Source organism: Aythya ferina, assembly GCF_964211825.1.
Source record: "Aythya ferina genome assembly, chromosome: 6".
Lineage (NCBI taxonomy): Eukaryota > Metazoa > Chordata > Aves > Anseriformes > Anatidae > Aythya > Aythya ferina.
This window is the reverse complement of record NC_140303.1, coordinates 3,199,572-3,220,902: the sequence shown is the minus strand read 5'-3', so window position 1 is coordinate 3,220,902 and position 21,331 is coordinate 3,199,572. Positions and strand designations below refer to the sequence as shown.

Here is a 21,331-nt window from a genome sequence, read left to right as displayed (position 1 = left end):
GGAAGGTAGGAGAGAAAAGTTCAGAGACACTGAGGAGTGACTTTGGGGTCTGCTGTAGGAGCCATGGACTCCTGCAGCAGCCAAGCAAGGCCTCAGCCCCCCATAAGTTTGCTCTGCCCCGAGCCAGCCATCCCAGCCCACCAGGGAGTGCACGGGAAGCCTGTGCAGGGGGAACATAGTGCCCTCAGGGAAAGGGGGTGTACACCAGCACCCATCAAACAATCAAAATACAGCACAGTCAAACATCAGCGTTAGGAACTGGAGCGAAAAAAAAAAAGAGGCAAAGCCATTGATCTTGTGACTTTTTCTGCCCATAAATATGCCAGTGGAGTCTGCCTCAAAACCCATGCATGAAATCCCTCACTGCTGCCATAGCTGAGAGACTCCTACATTTTGCCATGATGCATTCACCCTGCACTGCCTCACCCCTGCTGGGCAGCAGGGAGGCAGTGGCAGGACAGGCAGCAAAGCTCGTTCACTCCCAGGGCTGCCCAAGCTCTACCCCACACCAGGAGCACCCATGCAAACACCCTGGCCCTGCACCCCTTGGGTCACAAGCTGGCTGGGCTGGCCTGGAGCAGGGCCACAGTCTCCCTGGTGCAAAGACTGATGGTTTGTGTCCAGTCTTTCTGCTGGAAAAACTCCTGCCCATCCAGCTGTTGCTCCCTGAGTGCCGGGGCAGCCCTGTGCTCGCTTTGCCCCTTCCCCACAGCCAGCCCTCATTTGAGCACCGACTGATCTCCGTACGGTGCTGCGAACTGCTCCACTTCTGCTTTGCAAAGCCAGCTGGCGGATGGGTTACCCAAGGCATGAATTCACAGATTACTTACAGTGCAAACATTCTGACAAAAAAAAAAAAAAAAAAAAAAAAAAAGCCATAAAACAAAAATAGGGAATAATATCCAAATGTGGCATTTCAGGTGGAGTATCTCAGGCTATTGCCCTTCCACACAAGTTCTTAGCTGAAACTGGAGCAGATAAAGACCCCAAACCTCACATCCTTCCACATGCAAGTATCTTGAGGTCTGATCCAGTGCTCAGCTGAGTCAAGAGAAAGACTTCTGTTTGTTTCGTTAGGCCACAGTAAGTATGCTTCTGCCTGAACTTGGAGTCTGATTCATGCATTTTCACATCTAACGTGATATTTTGCTATGCAAACTTTCAATTATACCTGCCTGAAATCTCCTAGATTTGATAGTAATTGGTGTTTTTTCCTTGCACTGACAGAGACAGACAGCATCTGAGTAGTCATTATCTCCCGCAGAAGTACACAAACTGGTAAGTGTTTCAGGTTTGATGTTACAACTGCTCACTGTCACCTTGGTATCTGCTGCTGCCAGTTATTCCCTCTGCAAACTCTTTGTCAGAGCACTTACGTTTTTGCTGGAGAGCTTTCAAGTTCTCTTTGCGAGTTGAAATCCACATCACACACACGCACGCAGGCATGCACACAGTCTGCTTTAAATATCATAAACAAATGATACCACGAGCCTTTGCAAAGCATCTTAAAGAGCTGTTTCCTTCCACAGGATAATGTATGTGGATTTTTCTGAGGAAGCCTTACATTTTGATTTATTTTTTTTTAATAATAGGAAATAGGTGTTTCCTCGGTGCCTGAATTTTGAAGTCTGGAGTGTGGATTCTTCAATAGATGTGGCAGCATGTGGGTATTCTCTCCCGTTTTAGAACTCAAGTTGCTATAACAACCCACAGCATCTGCTCAATACGGTACCTAAGTGTCTTTTTTTTTTTTTTTCCCCTTCCTTTCCTTTCGGGTCTCCTATTCTTCTGAAGTAGTCAAGTGCTTTGCTTTGGTTTTTATTTAAGGAGCTAGCTTATGCTCTGATGTCTATATGCAGAATGACCTGAAAGAAAACAAAACCTGTGCTGAAAAGATCACAAGTTTTAGAGAGTATCTGGCCAAGTGGATTGAGTTCTGTGCTCAGCCCAGTTCCTGACAAAGTCAAGATTCACCAGTTCTGTGACATGAACTTGAAATTAAGTGCTACAGCATGTGACAGTGTGGGTTTCTCTGATGAATGATGGACAAATAATGGACACTATCAGGGAGCCACTGACAGAACAAGAGCCAAGAGATGGACAATCTGTCTTGCCTCTAACTGGCTTTGTATAATTATTTTGTTTCCTACTTAACAACCACTTACCTCTCCACTTTTTAACCTCTTTGATTTTTAATGAAATGGATTGATTTTTTTTTTTCCAGAGGGGAAAAAAAAAGAGAACATTTTTCATTCATACCAGAACAGCAATACCACACAGGCATTGTAGTTTGGATATCCCACCCTCCTATGTGGGCTAGCTGCCCAGGTTTCTTGCTTCATCATTCAGGACTCCTTGTGAAAGAGGAGCTGTCACTGCTGGAGACCCCGGCTGCAGTGGCAGTGCATCATGGAAAGAGCAGACCAGCTGCTATGTCCTACATACAGAAGAGAATGGAAATGCAGTTGTGGACCCCGGGAAGTGGACAGGATGCTGGCCTTAATGGCAATATTTCTGGTTTAGGATAAAACATTTTTATCTGAGTTTTAAAAAATGCTTAGTATTTTCTATCCATGTAAGTCACTTTCATTAGAATTCGCTTTGCACTTAAAATGCTTTCCAAAAAAGCATTTGGATTTTCTGATCAGCTCAGCTCTGAAATGCTGCTACAACCAGCAGTGCTGGGCATAGGCAGGTTTGTCCAGGCCCCGTCACAATGGCTTGTCAGAAACCAGGAAGGGAGATGACATTTCTTGGAGGCTTCAGGCCACGCACACTTAATCCTTCAGGAGGGATGGAGCAATGTTCATGATAATGTGCAGCACAACCAACTCTGCCATTTGCAGTTATGCACACAGGTAACTTGTAAATAACTGAGGATCCAGCTGCCCTGTCCTGACACCTGTACGTTTGTCTTTCCCTGCACCTAGATACAGAGCAATATCTGGACCTACTGAGGAGAGCCAGACATTGGCTAGGTGTCCTTCACCTCATATATGGACTTTCAGGGCCAACTTTAAGTCATCCGGTGCCATGAAAGCTCCCATGAGGGGCAAGCAACCTGGTTTCCCATTTGTCTCAGGAAGCACAAGATAATTTTCTCAGAAATCACACCTTTATCCTTCAAAGCTTCTGTGTATATTTGGTAACTTTTACATATGTCATTTCTGTACGACAGCCACAGCTCCCACCTGGAGTTTTGCAACATTGTCCACATGTTACCTTTCCTGAAGGATATAAATGTGTTACTGATACTATTTTCGTACTACAGAGAGAAAGTGAGAGGAAAAGAAAGCAGAAGGAACGAAGTTGCGTGCCAACTGTGGCTCACCTTGTGCTGCAGAAAGGGAAGGCAGAAGATCCTCCTTTCCCTCTTACCTTGCAAACACACAGAGATGGGGTCTCTCTCCCCAGGCACGGGGACAAACACCACCCCGAGCCAGTGACCTTGCTGCTGTCTGCCTGCCGAGATGTGTGTGCTGTCCCTCCTTGCCCGCAGCTGGTCGCAGCAGCCTCAGACTAGGCAGCCCTGGGGTGGTGACACTCCAGTGACAGAGGACCAGTCTTGTTCTGCCTCTTCAGTGCAGAGGTAGGCACGCTGCCCTTCCTGCACAGGTAGGGACAAACGCTGCCCCTCAGCATGGTCTCCATCCCTGTGGAAGTACAGAAGCGCAAAAGCAATTATAGCTATTGAAGAGATCGTGCAAACTGAAGTAAACGTGGGCAGGGGGGGCCCAGGGAAGATTTCAGTGTTCAGATAAGGGTCATATTTAAGAGCCTGTACAGTGTGAGGCCCAGATCAACAGAACTGGGCTATGAAGCAAAACCATCTCCAACATGCATACACATGGCTCTGTTACAGGACAACGACACCCTGCTAATCTCCTTCAGCTTTCCCTGCGTTGCTGTAAGTCAGCACAGGTTAGCCTTGCTGTGCTGATTTACACCAGCTGAGGACCTGGTCTTCAGTATAAAGGACACGTGATAAACCATTACACCACTAACCTAATTAAAGAACCTTAATACGCCATTAACCCATGAAGACATTCCCAAAGACTGGTTATTGGAATCTCAAGATTCCCATCCAGTGGAAGACAGGTTCCTACCTAGTGGGAAACACAGCCACACACTGGTTGCTAGTGTGATGAAAAGATCTTATCTGAATATTTTAAGTAGACAAATCTATTTATCTTTGCTTTACTAAGAGCTTTTCTTACTGATTTGGGCAGGAAAGAAGCTGTGTAAGCACCTGTTCATTCAGCACTTTTTCTAAAACCCAGGATTAACTGGATGCTACTCCGAAATCCGAGCAGGAGAAAATACAGCTACAGTCAGATTTTATTATTACTAATGCTCTGAATAAAGTAACATGATCTGACCCAGGGCTTCAATTCCCAGGTAGAGGTCATAAACAAAATAAATATTAAGATATCTTTCATTGCAGATGTGGTAGTTTTGATCACAAATGATTAAAACTCCTTATGAGAAGTCCAGTAAATATTGTCTTGAAATCTACCTTTTAAAGTTTTATTTTAAACTCCACTACTAGATATTCATTCTTGTTTTGCTATGGTTTGAGTCCTGACAAGTCCATCAATTTCCTGGTCACATCTCTGCATTGATACTTAGAAACCAAACCTCCAAAATGACAGTTGCCTTCTCTGTATCGCGGTGACCTAAAATCCTTGTCCCGATCAGTACAGCTGCTCTCTAAATTAGGATCCAGAATGGGGGATCCGTCCCACTGGAGATTTCGGGAGGTCACACTGGGTGCAAGGGAAAGCATTCTGTCCGAGGATTAGGCAAAATTACAAATACACTTACACACCAGGTACCATTTTTAGCTCTTTGCAGTAGGGTTCAGTGGCATTACAGCCTGGACTCCTCCATATGTGTAATCAGGACAGACGACTTGTTAAGTAATTCTTCTGCAACCCAGCAAGGAGAACAGAAGAGATTGCCTGTGCTCGTTGGGCAGGTTGGGACCAAATGCAGACCAAGAGATGTTTAAAAGTATTTTCATTAGGCAGCATTTCCAGCTGTACCAATAACACTGTTCAAAATGGAAAGCAATTCTCTCCCTGGCACCATTTCAGAAGATTTATAATGCATTATTCTAATTACTGCCTGATGAATAATCCTGGAATGCTAGCTGGGAAGTTTGCAGTGCATATTACCACCATGCTGGTATACTGTACTTGTTGTGATGTCTAGTATCTCTAGGTTAGAAATGAGTGAAAGCATCCTTTGCCACTGATGGAGACACAGCCCTCTAGCATGCAAGCTGAAGGTCCACACATCAGTGTGCCACAGCTACAGACCCAAGGTCATTTTTGTGCTCAATCAGTCTAGAACAGTTGCCAAATATGTCTTCTGATTACTCCGGATCATTTTAGATGATGATTTCATTGAGTCTTTCCAGAAGAACTGAATTCATAGAACTCCTCCAGATTACATTAACTCCTTGCAGTGCTGTGTTACAATGATTGCCTGATCACACAAAGGTCAGAGTCTCCTTTATCAAGGCCACAAGTAGATCCGTATCTGCTCCTAGCAATTCAAACTCCTTCAGAGGTCTGATTAATTCCTTCTTTTCGCTTCCCCAAGCTCCTGGCAGTGCCTGGGATCTCCCTGTTCCCAAACACCACCAAGAACTTCATTCTCATCACATCACAGCCCTGCTTTGGCAGTCCAGGGGGTGCAGAGCCTTCAGCAGGCTGCAGGTATGAATGCTTTGGCTGGTATTCATGGTATTCAATAAACTTAAGCCCCCCCTTCTCTCTCTCTCTCTCTCTCTCTCTCTCTCTCTTTTTCTCTTTTAAGAAATAGCTATTTGACATAAACATCTTTGTTTGGCATATCACTAGGAGATCTGCTGCTAATTATAATGCTGAACCCAGATGCTGGTGGAGGAAATTAATCTACGTCCTGCGTAGCTTGTTGGGCTTGTTTTAGTAGGTTTGCCAAATATTTAGTGAAACCCTCATATGACTTTTATTATCTGGAGATAGATATTAAAGGGCCAAATACTGTTCTCATTCTCACTGGTGTAAATCTAGACAGCTCCATGGAGGGAAATAAATATAGTTACATTACTATGGATTTACATGACGTTAGTCAAGATTTACAGTACTGTAAATCCTCAAGAGGGGAACTAGGAAGCTAAACCACAAATACTTTATCATTTAAACCTGGTCTCTTGTCTCAACAGCTGAAAAAGTTTCAGTCCTGAGCAAAATGCCAGTATTCAGCATTTAGTTTACTACACTGAAATATAGAAATAACTTTTTTTTTTTTTCTTTTCAAGTTGGCCTACACTTGTGGAATAAGTGACGTTGAAACAACTCTGTTCAGAAAGACAAAAGCGTTTAATGACAAAACACTTCAAGCTCCAAGCTGTTCCTGGGGCCAAAGAGCCTGGTTTTCCTCTCTGATGTACCTGCAGCTCCCACAGCACCCCGTAACAACCCATAACACATCAGCAGCAGGGGAAGGCCATCGGCAGGGAAGCTGTCTGCACAGAAAGGGTGAGCCCAGGGTGAATGCTGGTCTCCCAGACCTGAAGTCCCAGGAGTAACAGGTGAGCTCACCTGGGCCCAAGGGATGCTCCCGCTCCCCCAAAGCAAAGCATTGCAGTAGGAAAAATGTTCCAACCAACTAAAGAAGAAAATACATGTTCCGGCTGCAGAAAAATCCACTTTTTCTGTGCAGAAAGCTTTTGTTACTGTCCCCTTTCCCCACCCATGTGTACTACATCGTAGTTTCCTGTTGCACAACTGGGAGGGAGGGAACCACCAAAATAACTGGTATTTCCCACGTAGAAATGGAAGCTTTTTACAAATGGAAGCGTTTGACTCTAAGCTTCAAACTAACTTAAGAAAGAAAAAAGAAAAAGAGAAAAGAGAAAAAGAAGAAAACAGAAAAGAAATAAATAGAAGAGCGAACCTTTAAACCAAATATTCCTGACGTCAGCATTCCCCAAACTGAAGCAAATCTATGTTGTGAAAAGTGTATTTTCCGTGAGAAACAAAACTGACAGAAAATTTCCCACCCTGCTCTCAGACAAAGCTTAGTAAGCCAGAAGAGCATCCCTGTATGCCAGCTGACATTTAAGGCAGCAGTATCATTTGAGCAATACAGACCTAAAGGCAGGAAATTTCCTAAGGAAAAAAAAATCCTGCTGAGAGATGATAACGTCTGGTTATTGACAGGTTATTAACCCCAGATGGTCATCAGTGGTAGGAAATGCCATAGCCCTCACCTGGAGTGGTGACTATAGGAAGAAAATAGGCATTTATATTATATTTATTTTTGGATGTGGTCTACCTTGACTTCAGCAAGGCTTTTGACACCGTCTCCCACAGCATTCTCCTCAAGAAACTGGCTGCTCTTGGCTTGGACTGGCGCACGCTTCGTTGGGTTAGAAACTGGCTGGATAGCCAGGCCCAAAGAGTCGTGGTGAATGGAGTCAAATCCAGTTGGAGGCCGGTCACTAGTGGCGTCCCCCAGGGCTCAATACTGGGACCAGTCCTCTTTAATATCTTCATCGATGATCTGGATGAGGGCATCGAGTGCACCCTCAGTAAGTTTGCAGACAACACCAACTTAGGTGCGTGTGTCGATCTGCTCGAGGGTAGGAAGGCTCTGCCGGAGGATCTGGATAGGCTGCACCGATGGGCTGAGGTCAACTGCATGAAGTTCAACAAAGCCAAGTGCTGGGTCCTGCACCTGGGGTGCAACAACCCCAAGCAGAGCTACAGGCTGGGAGATGAGTGGTTGGAGATCTGCCAGGCGGAGAAGGACCTGGGAGTGATGGTGGATAGTCGGCTGAATATGAGCCAGCAGTGTGCTCAGGTGGCCAAGAAGGCCAACGGCATCCTGGCTTGTATAAGAAACAGTGTGGCCAGCAGGGCTAGGGAAGTGATCGTCCCCCCGTACTCGGCTCTGGTGAGGCCACACCTCGAATACTGTGCTCAGTTTTGGGCCCCTCGCTACAAGAAGGACATCGAGGTGCTCGAACGAGTCCAGAGAAGGGCAATGAAGCTGGTGAGGGGTCTGGAGAACAAGTCCTACGAGGAGCGGCTGAGGGAGCTGGGCTTGTTCAGCCTGGAGAAGAGGAGGCTCAGGGGTGACCTTATTGCTCTCTACAGGTACCTTAAAGGAGGCTGTAGTGAGGTGGGGGTTGGTCTGTTCGCCCACGTGCGTGGTGACAGGACGAGGGGGAATGGGCTGAAGTTGCGCCAGGGGAGCTTTAGGTTGGATATTAGGAAGAACTTCTTTACTGAGAGGGTTGTGAGGCATTGGGATGGGCTGCCCAGGGAAGTGGTGGAGTCACCATCCCTGGAAGTCTTTAAAAGACGTTTAGATGTAGAGCTTAGTGATATGGTTTAGTGAAGGACTTGTTAGTATAGGTCAGAGATTGGACTCGATGATCTTGAGGTCTCTTCCAACCTAGAAATTCTGTGATTCTGTGATAAAGTGATATACATTTGTAATTTAAATAGATACTCTCTGCTACTCTCTGTGGAGCTGTTTGCCAACCGCATTTGCTCTGCATTTTGCCCACACTACACAGGTTTAATTTTCAAGTGTCTTTTCCAAGCCAGGAGGGGCAAAAGTAATTTAATACTGTAGCAGGCAGGTTAAGTATCTTTCCATGCGGCAGCAAACACTTATCCTTTCTGACAGATGTGTCTGAACAGCAGAGGGTATGTTCACCTTTGATGTGGGTTTGGAAAGCTCCAGTGCTTTGTGTACTCTTTTGGGCTAAAGCAAATACAACATAATTTGCCTTTCTGCAGCATGGGTCCAACTCAAGCTAGAATTTGGCAAACCAAAACAATGCTAATAAAGCCTGAGTGAAGGAAAACTGAATATTCATGATTTGCATGGCAGGATCTCCTACACTCCTTTGGACGTTACAGTGAAAACAGGACCTTAGACTTGCAGCACCCTGCTAAAAGCCCTGCTACACACCGCAGGTCCCCAGGATCAGGCAGGAGTATGTTGTTACCTGCATCGACCTGTCCATCTGGAGCTGCGCTGTGGGCTTCAGAGTGCTAGCGAAGCAGGCTGGTGGGGCCTTCCTCAGAGGAAGAGGAAGAGCAGGCCAAGCCAGCCTGGGAAGAGCAGCCTCTTCCCGCTTCAGCTGCCTGGGGATGGAGGAACGATGGGGAAACCCTGCTAAGCTTCCCCCCAGATGAGAAAGGATGTCAGGCACTTTGCTGCCATGCTGCCACACTGGGTGACAGACCACATAAATATACCTGATACTTAAAATATACGGAGGGAGCAGTCAGGAGAACTGGAAAACCACCAGAGACACTGCTACCTTACTGCTTGCTCTCTTGGGTACTGGGACGGCGTCGGACATGCTCGTGGAACCAGGAAAACTGAAAAGAACCAGAGACAAATGCCAACACATTTCATCTCAACTGAAGGGCCCAGAGCTCTGCTTCACCTGACAGGGGCTGGGCTGGGGGCAGAGGCTGGGGTCTCCAGCCCCGTCGGCCCACCCAGGGCCTACAGGGCTGCCCATGGGGTGTGACATGCAGCCCAGCCAGAACCCCCCATAACATAAACAGAGCAGGGTACAGAGCATCTGACCCAAAACAACTCCATCTGATCAGTCAGCGAGATTTAGGGTGAATCAAGCAAAAAATAACAGCTTCCGTTTGCTTGAACAAACCAAGTCAGAAATTATGGCCATAGTCATCTGAAACATTTAGATATTTCTCATGATAAACTTACAAAATTCAGGCAAAGTCAACATTTCTTCCTTTTGGCAGAAATTACATTTACCATCATAAAAGTCTTATGAGTGGAAGATTTCCAGCAGGCATTTTCTACCAAACAGACGCACTTACCAAAGACTATTTTAACTTAATTGTCCAATTTTCCAAGCTGTGGCAGAGACCTTTTTAAATTTTTGCCCATCTGACTAACAACTGCCTTTACAAACCAGGCAAAAATATTTCCTAGATACTGTACATACCACATCTGACAAATGGCACAACTTATGGAAAGGGAAAGAAAACTGCATCCTGCTGAAATTCTTGCAAAATTGTGATAAAACATCAACATTGGGCCCTGGTTGTGGAAAATACCCCCATTTAAGAGACCCTGAAGCACATGCACATCTGACTGTAAAGCAATGGGAAAGAAGCACACGTTCAAAGTACTAGATTGAAAGCTGATCTGAAGAACTTCATTAAAAAAAAAGAAAAAAAAAAAGAAAAAAGAAAGAAACAGTTCCTCACCAGTTCTGTCTGAGTAAGGTTTGCTCTATCTGAGAGAGCTCAAGCAGCTTCCTGGGTGCATTAGTGCATCAAAGGGTGCAGAAAACCATCGTGGTGCTTTGCCTGTGCCCCAGCCTGGGGCAGAGAAGCCCCGGGCTATTCTGAACATTCACAAATGGAGTCAGGGTATAGAGGCTACACTTTAGAAACCAGTCCAGCTCCCAGTCTGGAGAGAGAGGCAGAGCTGGAGACTGTACAATTTCTTTCTAAATTGCGACAGGATTTCCAGAATCCCAGAAATCACAGCAGAAATTTGGTTGCCCTACATTTGAGGAACCTAACTTCAGGTGGGCAACCTGCTCTGACAGATTTTGCATTACCATGCCAAACTGTACTTGCTAACGCTTCACATCAAAGCGCAGGTGCACGCATACATGTGCGAGTGGCAAACCAGGACTCTGAGCCCTGATCCAGTTGGAGCTGGATCCAAGGAAGCATGGGACACTGCCAGGGTTCGAACATGAGGCTTGGCTCCGAAAAGGATGGGAACCACTAGACGACACACTTCTTTGGCACAGGTGGAGCCCAACCCCAGAGATCTGGAAGACGACCAAGTACCGACAAGCCACTGCAGCCGGCGTTCAACAGAGCTTCACACAAGCGTCCTCCCGTAACCTTCTTGCTTTACAACCATTTGCACAGCGAAACAGCGGTAGCAAACTGCAATCTGAAGAAGAGTGAAATTTTCAGACATCAGTGGGACATGCGGCCCTGCAGAATAATTCTACCTAAATGTAAATTTTGTCCGATTATCTTCTGGCATACTTCTGACTGTCATCCAGGCCGCAATGACTGCTATCAGTGTAGTAAGCTAATAGAGCTGAAATGTTAACTAAGATTATTGATAGTGCCCTGTATCTAGTCCATTATAATCTCTGCCTAGAGATTGTGGAGTTCATAATAGCTAGCAATAAAATATTTTTGTCCATAAAGGAGGAAGATAATCACTACACGTCAACTTTGCTCAAAAACACTCAACAGCTTAAAATTTCTAAATATACTAACCTTGTTCCGACTCATACAGCATTATTGCTTCACAAAGAGTTCCTTGCACTGTCCTTTTAGTTACAAATTATGTTTTTTCAAGGACAACTTAATACAGAGTCATTTAAATTGCTGGCATTTATATCTCTAATAAACTGCAGCCCGATAATCACAGACTATAAAGGATTATTTTTTCTCTTACATTATCACAGAGCAGCTGTAAAAGTACAAAATCCACAGAACTGTGTGTACCCAGTCCTAATGACAAACACAGAACCTCATCCTTCTGGCCTGAGCAAAACCTGGTAGGCTGTCCTCCTGGAAAAAAAAAAAAAAAAAAAAAAAAAAAGACTAAGACGGTTGTTCCCCTCAAATATTTACTCATACATCTTCACTTCTCAAATCAGATGCCAGGCTCCTACTGCTTCTTCATTTTCAGGAGTACATTTTTCTTTTTTTTTTTTCGCTTTAACTCTTCTGGCGCCCTGCACGAACAGAAACACCTGGTGCAGCCACCAGGTTTACACCAGGAAGGGGCTGGCAGAAGAGCTGCCGCTTCTGTTTTACAAGAGTAATTCGGGCGTTGGCACTTACATACATGGAGGGCCTCTTTTACTTCCTCCCCAAGACATGTTTTACTGACCTATTTATTATGCCTTCATTTCACTTAGGGTGAACAGAAACACCCTGTTTGCATTCGCTTTTATACCCAGATCCACCAAAAGCATGGGAACTAAAGTTACCTGACCCTGCGGGGACACAAGGGTGGACCTCACTGAGTTTACCCTGTGCCCAGCTATGCCAGGGATCTTCCTCCAAACATCAGTGTAAATGCCATAAACTCTGCGCTGGGCAGTTGGATGAAAACCTACCAGTGCAATGTGCTTTCTCCACCCTGTTTCCACTTACCTTGAGAGCCAGCCATTAAATCCATCTTTCCCATACCTCTGTAAGGTTCTCCTTTGTCCTCCCTTTCTTGGGTGCCCTTTTCCCCTTTCTCTTTCTGTTGGCTAAATTCAAGCCAAGAGATGAGTTTTTAAGAGGAAAAAATCAGAAGAAAAATATGTCCTGGGCCAAAACAGAGCCAGGACAGGGCTGTCAGCAAGCAAGGCACACGCTCCTGCTGACACAGAGGGAATGGGATCGCTGGCAGGGCACCATGGGGAGCAGGAGCTGCCCAGAGCACTGTGTCCCACACAGGTTGAGATGGGCTCTCTCTGCTAACAGACTTTCCTGGCCTTTCCCTTTTCAAAGGGCAGGGAAAAGAGAGGCCCATGTACAAGCAGTATAAATAAATAAATACAAACAGAGGCTGTTAGATGCTGTTAGAGGCTGTTAGGTTGTTAGGTTGTTAGACTGTCTTTGCAGCAACACAAAGGACAGCACAAACACAAGTCTTCAGTAATAAATGACATTTTGGGTCTTGAACAGATTATAAGTGGTATGGAACTGGAAGTCAACATTTTCCTTTCATCCACTAGTTCATACTTCCCTTACCAAGGAGCCCCTTCCAGCAACTGATCCCAGTCACCCTATCCAGTAGTGGGGACAAACAAACTGGCCTTCAGGTCTTCAGCTTTGCGAGGGGGCAGCTGAATGCAAGGTCTCAGGGACAGGTTGGACCCAGCCAAGGCACTTCAGGGACACTGAGGACACTTGCAATTCTGGGTGCCTTCACCACAAAACTTTCTGCAGGATCGAGAGCTCTGGGATGGATCCTCAGCTGTCTTGAAAGCCAATAGCTATGGGCTCTTTCATTGCATTCCTGTTACCAGTGGTTTTACCTTCCTCCACAGCAAAGCCAGAGGTCATTAGTTCTGTTTTCTCTTTGTATCAGTTGATGCCACTATAGCTTTACTCAGTCCCAGTTTCCTCTGGCCCCCAAGAAAACTATGCCAAGCACAGCTCCACAGGCTACTTGTGGTCTTTATAGCAGCCCAAAGCAGGTGGAAATCACTTGAGGACCAGGATAGGGTTTGCTACCTGCGTGCTGCACCTTCCTTCCGCCAGAGGCAGTGCAACACCTGCTCTGTCCCACTCCCCTGCCAATAGGGATGTCTGTAAGATTGTCAGCAAGGCACATTTATTGCAACTCTGAGGGAACCAAGGATTCATTACATGCCTTATCAGATGTAAAAGACATTTTGTATGGTCCTGCAAAGGAAATTTCTGCAATAAGGTTAAAAAAAAAAAAAAAGTCCCTGCCAAATATTTCAGAGGAATTGTGTTTATAGATTGAGACTTATTCCCTGCTCTTCTTGGAGCTACAGCTATAGTCAGCGTAAGCCAAAGCAGAATCAGGTTCTGGGTTATTTTAAAGTCCTGCACTGCTGAACCACTAAATAGGTGAGACAAATGGGTGGAAAAGCTACTAGTAGCAAACAAATAATTCTGGCTACCTGGTAGTTAGGAACTCAGGAAAGACAGAGGGGAAAAGGAAAAAAAAAAAAAAAAAAAAAAAAACATCAACTGATCACATTAAATGGATTAGTTTAGGAATGCAAAAGCTTGTCATACATTTTTAATTATAATGTAAGTTTAAGAATAAAAGACACAATTACAGGTGAAAAAACACCTTGCCTAAAGACTAAATGCATAGTTCTACATCCTTCTTCCTTCCAAGAGAAACATTTCTAAGGTGGAATATATACATAAAATACCATCAGAAACTCAATTACCACTTGAAAAAAAAAAAAAAACATTAAAAAATAAATAAATAAACTTCTGACCCACAGAGCATTCCCTTCCTAAAAATGTGCTCTAGGTGTGAAAAGTCACTTGGCAAACCAATTCCAGTTTCACAAAGACTGTGCTGGAGCAGAAACGTTCTCCAGACAAACAAAAAAAAAAAACAAAAAACCCAGACCAATCTGCAGAGCTCCCCAGGTACAGCAATCCTGCCCACTTGCAGCATCTCTCTGTGGGCCTTCACAGATGGAGCAAGCAACACATCACAACATGCTCCCTCTGCCAGTAATGTCAGGCCTGTTAGTTAGCCTTCACCTTGCCAAGTTCCGGATCTCATTTCTGCTTTGCTTACACTGGTGTCAACGGACACAAGTGAAGAGCTCCCTTCTCCCCAGTGTGACTCCCTGGCTTCCTGGGCTACCCAGGCAAACAGGACGGAAAGGTTACCTGGTTTCCACAGCAGTCAAAAGCTCTTCCGCCAGTGCCCACAGCTCTGGGCTGTTGGTGCTATTTTCAACAGTTTCTTTTGATCCTCAGAATTTTGTAATTTTAAAGTCTGGCCTCAAGGGGGAGATGCCAGAGTTAAGGATCTTCACTATTACGATGCGCACAGGCTGATCGGTCTTAAAATTCTGGTCGTCCCCAGTTGCATTGCCAAGAAAATCCTTCTACTGTTTCCCTGTGCCTTTGAGCTGTGCTTTCAGCAGCAGCTCACAGCAAGTGACCTTCTGCCAGCTGGAACCTGACCACTGCTCCTGAAATACACATCCATGTCAGTGAGCTTGTCCCAGTCAATTCCACAAACCAAATCCCAAACCCATCATTGTCAATGGGAGCACGGAGCTGATCCTGCTGCCTGGATCGTCTGGATCAGATCTTTGCATCATGCACAACCTCATTATGGGAATGCAAAATGCTTTCCAAGACTGCATACTTGGTTTCCATTAATTTGCAGAGCATTTTTATAGACACAGATGAAGAAGTAATCTTCAGCTTGGTTTTCCAGTTTGGGTAGAAGTAAAGCTCTTTGGTATCTCCCCAGCACAGACATCAACCCAAACTCTTCTGAGCTAGATTCCCTGAACATTGCTTCTTCTGGCAGCAGGCTCCCCATCACACTTGGCTTTCCCATTGGGATAAGCTTGGTTACATGCACTTCATGCCATCTACCCTACATGGCAATATATTTATCATGTTTACAAAACAGAAAATATCTGTAGCATTCACTCGTGGATGTTTCCGTACTCCACATTTCTAGCCAAAGATCGTGCACCATGAGGATGATTTGAGGAGCCTGAGATAATATGGAACAGCCCTAGCTCAAGCTGAAGTCAAAAGCCTACAAACAGTTTTCAGATAAATTTACCAAAGCAGGACACATTAGGTCAGCAATGCACTGAGAATACTACTGCATGCAGTTTTGGTATTGAAGGTGAGAAGAAGACAAGACTTGCAGTTTCTGGACATGCAGGAAGGTAGGTCTGCAGATGATGAACCATGGTCAAGCAGCTGAAGACAAAGCCTTGCACATATCCAGGAGCTTTGGTCCCAGCACAACAACCCTGCATCAGAAGAATACATTCACAACACAGGATGGGACGCCAGCAAGTCAGCAGCCCATCTCAGACCTCCCAGTTGGGTGGGGCTCAGGGACTCAGTCCGGTTCATGCTTGATTTCATCTTTTATCAGAAGCTGGCTCCTATTATTAATATCCTGTCCCTATTTACCACAGCGAATATATACTCCTTCTCTTCAAACTATGGCCACATGGAAAGATCTGTGGTCAAATGTTCTTTCCAAAGAAAAAGAGGGTTCTTCTCAAGTGTCTTACGGTTACAAACAAATGTATCATCTCCTGTACTTCTGTATAAAGTCTCTTTCCTTTAACGGTACGTCTGTGCTCTAACCATGTCTTGTATTCTTACGCTTCTTTTCTCACATCTCCCTAAGCAAATACCTGAAGGGTTTGTATATTTGTGCTTTAAACACAGTCTGGCTTCCCTGCATTCCGTATCACAAAAAATCCAAGTATCCTATCTAGCTCTGGCATAACACACGAGTTTGGTGGGGAGGAGATTGGCAGGTAAATCAGGGGTTTAATACTCTGAAGGTTTTCCAGCACCATAGTTTTCTCAAAACCACCCCAAAAGGGAAGCAGCTGGGGCTGCTGGCAGCACCAAACTTTGCTAGAGGAGCCACGCTGCAGCAGGGTAAGGCCAGCAGGAGCAGGGAGGTGGCCACTGCCCAGCCAGCCCCAGCACCGTGCTGCTCCCCAGCCTGGGCATGCTCCTGCACATGCTGCATCTCCTCACGCCCGACACAGTGACGGGCAAAGCCATGCAATGGGAAGTCTCATCTCAGTGCCATTTGGCCACTTGAGCTCTACATATTTATTAACGGGACACCTGGAATAAACAATAGAATGCTGTGATCCAGTTTCTACTGGCTCAAACAGGAGCTTGAGGATAATGAGACACAGGCAGCAAACTCTCCAGCTGTAAGGGAGATTTATAAAGCAAAAGACAATTTGGTTGAACGAGGCTGAGTTGTCAGACATTTGCAAAATGCTAAGCTCACCTAAAGGCAGAAAGAACTCCAGAAAGTATCAAAAAAGTTACACAGGAAAAGAGAGAGAATAAAATAAATTCCCCTAATGTACCACAAATATCAACCACCACACACTACCTACAAACCATATGTTTTTCCCATCTGTTCTGTTATCTTCAACTAAATTTATAGTATTTGGGCTATCGGAAGAATTGTCAAGCCTGAGCTGGGCAGGATAATAAAACCTAGGTGTTATTACACTTTAAAAGACGTTTTCCCCTCCCCCTACCACACCAGGCACAAGATTATCCATTTCTCTTGCTGCCTCTTGGCTCTGGTACTACAGAGGATGCTACACTTAGTCCGAGCTACAGTAAGTGACAGGACATCCCCAGATCCCCCCAAACAGCACACTTCTTCTAACTTTCTATTTTTTTCCTCTCTCTTCCCTGTCCTTCTTGGTAGGTAGGTCACAGGAGGAGTCATGGCAGCTGGGACTGCAGGGCTGCTTCCTGCTCTGCCAGGAATCAGCAAAGCCCAGGTAAGCCAGCAGGGAGCCCCTAGCGCTCTGCCAGTGAGGACCAGCTCTCCCGAGGCAGGGGGCAGGACTTCCACTCAAATTCTCCAGCTGCTGGGACTGAGCAGGCTGTAGATCTGTGCTGTGTTAATGCAATGGCAGTGCAGGTAAAGTACCAGAGCAGGAGAGCAATGGGGCTTCAAAACATAGGGAAAGTGGGTGTCTCCTTGGAAGGAAACAATGAGCGTCCATAAGGGATTGGCAGCAGCATGAGATGAAAAAGGCACCTCCCCTCCCTGCTGCCCACATGCATCATAAGCCAGGGAGCACACTGGGCTGCTTTTTCTCCAGCACAGAGCCTCTTTCCACAGCCTGCATGCTACTGCCACCAAGGAATCTGAGAGCTTTCAGGTGGTCTAAGGAAAGCACGTTTAAACACAGCCTGACTGGCTCACAGCCTACCCCTTCACTGCTAATCCTACAGCCAGCCTGGTGGGAAGAGCTCAGCACACTGGATACTTAAGCTGCTTAAAAATAAAAGCCTAGTTTTGGGGGCCAAATTTCTAAGAGGTGCTCTCCATTGTGTGCTTCTGTCCCTGGCACATTAGCTCTCTTCTGCATGTGCAGTGAAAGTGCTTTTAAGTGTGCACAGATAGAGGGAGAGTGCTTGGAAAAGCCCAGCCCTGACTGTCAAGTCAAATAACAGCCCTTCACAATGAACCCTACCCCCTCTGTGCACAAGGCTCTCCGGTTTGGGCATCGCTTGCAGTAGCTGTCTGCCTCTCAGCACCTCCATCCTGCAAGCAACATGACTTGCACGGCTCCAAAGGTCTCCTAGGAAGCCCACAAATCAGTCCAGCAGGGAAGATCCCGGTTTGCTTTTTCACTTGCGAAGAACGAGGGTAAACGTAACGATTTTCCGCCCAAAAGGCCTTTAAGGAGCGTGCAGAGCTCCAGTAGGTGTCTCATTACCGCCGAGCACATGCTGCCACTCCCCTGCTGCACGGCCCACCTGCCCCTGCCACGCGGCCCTCGGCAGCGTTGCCCCAACCTGCCGACTGATGGTCCCCGCTGCACGCCCGGTGCTGCCTCCGGGATGCTTGCTCATTTGCTTAAAGATCTCGGCTTTGAAACGTGCTAAAGCCCAGCTCCCCTCTGCCTTTCAGCAGTAGGCACGGAGGGCGTGCTGGCACGGCACCATCTCCCTCCTGGCTTGCAGGGCGGATGGCAGATTGCAAAGCAATTTTCCTCCAGTCCCTCTGTATTCATGGCTTTCACCTGTCGCAACCAGCAGCCATTCCAAGCCTGCCAGTGTCACAGAAGAGGCAGATGAGTTCAGAAAGGAATGAGAAGTGCTGCTTCACTCGTACAAACACTGCAGTGCACAACAGGACCACAGCTACCAATTCAACCTATGCCAAGAAACGTTTAAGATTTTTTCAGTAAAGGGAAGGGCTTGCATCAGGGACTCCCATGTACAGAAAAGAGGGAGCAGGCTACAAAGGCAGTCCCCTCACTTGAATATTATGAGAAGGGAAGGGAGCCTAGGCCAGGTGCAGAGCCCAACACCCCAGAGTGCCCTGGAGTGCAGGGCTTTCCGGGCTTTCCCCTGGCAAGCCAGCAACATGGGTGCAAAGCCTTCTGCTAGCCACTATTTCCCTGGCTTTTATTACAACTAGAGCTGTGGAAACAACGAATTTTTGGGTTCAGTGGCCAAGTAGAAATATTAACAAATTAAATGTTGTAATAAATGGGAGCAGACCTTAGAGTCTTAGAGTCTCTTGATACAAAAAAATGTTTATGATTATTTAACCCTTTCACCAATATCACCTAAGCTTATTAAAAAATAAATAAGGACATAACTCTTCCAAAATATTGTCTTCCCTTTTCTCCAGACAGAACTGAAAAGTATTAAGTCATAAATTTGAGATTTTGAGTTTGAACTATCCCTGCAGAAGAAGTGCCCAGGTCTACATTACAAATGCCCCAATTTGAAATGCTTTGGGAAGTGCAATGTGCTTCATTTAAATACAGGTATAGCTATATGGATGTGATGTGACATACTTCAACTCTTATAGCCAAAACTATTCATCAGATGTTATTCAAATTAACAGTTGACTTTGATTGCTCCAAAATTACATTCTGGGGCAAATGAAACCTTTAGGCAAGTTGTCTGTCTTTCCATGGTTGTATAGTGAATATTGTATTCAATACTGTCTAATGAACATAAGTTCACAAAAACAGTTCTACTCTTCAAACCTTCCTAAGATCTAACTGGCAGGTTTGGTTCCTTTTTTCCTATTTGCATCCCCTGTAACAGCCCTAAACACCAGACCAGACTCCATCCTTTGTAATTCCTGTGTAAGGCTGAAGAAGGGCAGTCATGCAGACAACAGATCAGATTCCTAAGAGAGGAAGAATTCTGGCCATCTTGACCCAAGTAAGAGCACAGGGGGTCAACAAATATATTTTTGCTTTTGTAGAGCAAACAAATCAGATCTGGAACTGACACATGTGCATCCAGAAGCCCCACAGTGCCATTTGGAGACAGTGGCTTTTGGAGAAGAGCAGGCCATTGAAGCTGCCCATGTTCAGAGGACACCAAAATTTTATTTCAAAGTTAATCAATGGATTAACTTTGAAGCATTGAAGAAGCAGGTCCCCTGGCACATTCATTCACCGCTGTGTTGAGGATCATGTGCACACATGTGTGGTGCACACACGTCCATGCACTCCTCTCTTCCCCTGAAGCCTGCTGCATCCCACAGTGACTGCGGGTATGGTGTGCTCTGGTGTTGCAAGGCAGGACAGTTGGGCTGTGATCAACCAGCCAGCCAGAAAGAACACCACCACTGGGGATGCACAGTTTTGCCTTTTCCCACATTGAATGGGGCATTAACTTCAAAGTCTATGATCCCTTAAATCTTTAACAATAATTAATAGGAGAAAGATGACTAATATTTGTGTTTGCCCTTAAACTTGTTCTTAGGGGAGAGAATAAAAGCTGAAGGAAAGTGACATTTTGTGCAAACAAAGTCAACAATATTAGTTATTCCTGAATTTGTCTTAACTCCAGCGTTAATGCTTTACTTGGCCTTGTGCTCCCAAATGGCATTTAGCACTTCAGCTCCTAGAGCACAAAGCGTTTCACTGCATGGCTTTCAACCCCTGTGCTAACTAGAGCAGCCTGAGGGCTGCAGCAGTGCCTGCTGGCTGCCATGGGCTCCCACAGCCCCAGGGGCCTCTCACAGGCCAAGGGAAGCTCCCAGTGCCCAGCCCCTCATCCCAGGCCTTGGGCTCTTGGCCTCCAGGGTGCCCCAGAGCTGGGCTACGGGACCCTGCAGGGAAAAAACACACCACGTGGGCTGACGCTTCCCAAGCCCAAGGAAGACTCGTGTTGTTATCTCTAGGGGTTAACTTCAGCATGGGCCTCAGTGGGTCAATCTTCTACCTCAGAAGGTACGTTTTTGTCAGACATTGAAGCGTGAAGGTGTTTTTTTCAGCCAAGATCAATGTATTCGTCTATTCTGACAAGTGAATATGCTGTATCGTTTTAAGGGGACTCCACGTTCACATCATCTCCAAGATGCCACCTCAGGAAGAACTGTTTAACATTAGGAAGCTGCTCTGTCATACCACCCAGAGATCTGGCAGGCAGAGCCAGGGATTTCCCATCTTGCGTGGAAGGGCCACACCACGAGAGGTGCACAAGCAGAGAGTGAGCAGGGTTCCCAGAGACTGAACCCCCAGAGGAGATGCACCAGCTCTGCAGCTTCTCTGTCAGCTCTACCACTTTTCTTTCCATGGGCTGTTTAAAGCTGACAATTTTTCCTAAGCTCTACGACTTTCATTGCAAACAGACACAAGGCCTTTTTGAGACAATTCCACGCTCACCAGGTCCTGGCATCACTTTATGCTCACCAGCTGGCTAAGCCAGGGCAGCGCACCCCAAGCACACTCAGTCCTGAGCCAGATAGAGCAGGCAGGGAGAATTTGCTTCTCTGCAGAGATCATGGGGAAGACAGGCAACACAGGAACGTCCACAACCACTCAGTGCCTCTCAGGAATGCCCTGTGGTAAGGAGATTTTCCCATATCGAGCTCTGCTGAGCACTATGCACCAACAGCACAACCTGAAGTCATCCCAAAATAAGGGAAGCCTGGCCAGAAGGCACAGATCAAGCAATTGCATTCCCTGTTTACCCTGGTCCCCACCCAAACTTGCTAGTGTATTCAGGAACAGAATGAGGCTCAGAACCTAGAAAATGGCTGGATAAGTGCTGGAGTCCAGCCCAAA

General features: G+C 46.0%; 1 long non-coding RNA gene across 1 annotated transcript in view; it reads right to left on the bottom strand.

The window, feature by feature from the left end:
- Nucleotides 1–9,704: 9,704 nt before the first annotated feature.
- The window catches only part of LOC311439162, a 33,955-nt gene continuing 22,328 nt past the window's right edge, over nucleotides 9,705–21,331 (bottom strand). The window contains exons 4-6 of the long non-coding RNA XR_014694562.1: nucleotides 20,930–21,106; nucleotides 11,485–11,600; nucleotides 9,705–10,965 (exon numbers count right to left, since the gene is read on the bottom strand). This is a non-coding gene — a long non-coding RNA (uncharacterized lncRNA). The remainder of the gene's footprint in view (nucleotides 10,966–11,484; nucleotides 11,601–20,929; nucleotides 21,107–21,331) is intronic.